A 1117-nucleotide genomic window follows, 5' to 3' on the forward strand; every position below is an offset into this window, starting at 1 on the left:
TGTTTAAATAATTTTGATATATTATTAGGTGATTTTCCCGAAAAAATAGATAAAAACAAATAATATAAAATTATCATACCCGAATTATTTTTATTTTTCATACCAAAAAATCTATTTGTGCATTTATTTTTTATATAAAAATTTAAAAGCAAAACAGAACAAAAATTACAACTAAAATAATAAAGAGTTGGTGGAAAAGTCGGCTTTAGCAAATTATAGTAAAATATATTTTTTATTGTTATAAATAAAAAAACATTTTATATCATTTTAAAAACATTAATTAAAACAAAAAAATAATGAAAAATACTTGTAAAACCAAACAATGGTTGAATTTTTTAATATTCCCGTTAATAAAATTGACGTTTCGGATACGTAATATAGTTTTGTTGTTGTGGTTGTATTACCCCATAAACAGTCAATTGCGACCACTTGATGTTTGTTTTTAAAAATGAAAATGAAGATTTAGTAAGTATAAAAGAAAGCAAATTTGAAAGTTATCAAATTAATTAATTAATTTTTATTTAATAAATACAACACAATTCAACAATAAAAAATTTAATGTAGCATTTTGAAACAATTAATTTATAACAACAAAATTGGACTTTTAAAAGGGGATTTACCTTTTACACCCACACCCCGCTATAAATACATATTTTTTATATAAAAATAAAACATTTTTTGTATTTTTTGTTTTTTGAGTCTTGAAAAAAATAGGGTTTTACTTTTTCTCATTTACATCTAAAAAAGTAAAACCAGTAAAAGTTTTATATAAAACGTCATTTTTTTGTTTTTTTTTGTTTTTTTGTCGCATGTTTTGGCGCAAAGAAAACGTTTTGATTTATATTTAATTTTAAAACACTAAATTATATAATAATTAAATAAACCATACTTTCAATATTAACAAATCTAAAACTCTTAATTACTAAATGGAAGAACACTCAACCAAAATCCAAGTACTTTTCACCTTCGATGTCAAAACCAAAGAAGGTAACCCTTATTTATTTAAAGAAAAGCTTGAAACCCCAGACAACATCATCGATTCAATAGCCAATGCGTTTATTTCCTACAACTTCAAAACCCAATCAAAAACAATGGCAGAGGCATCAGCTATCTCTGT

This window comes from Entamoeba invadens (assembly GCF_000330505.1).
Source record: "Entamoeba invadens IP1 unplaced genomic scaffold scaff_1105074725027, whole genome shotgun sequence".
Lineage (NCBI taxonomy): Eukaryota > Evosea > Mastigamoebida > Endamoebidae > Entamoeba > Entamoeba invadens.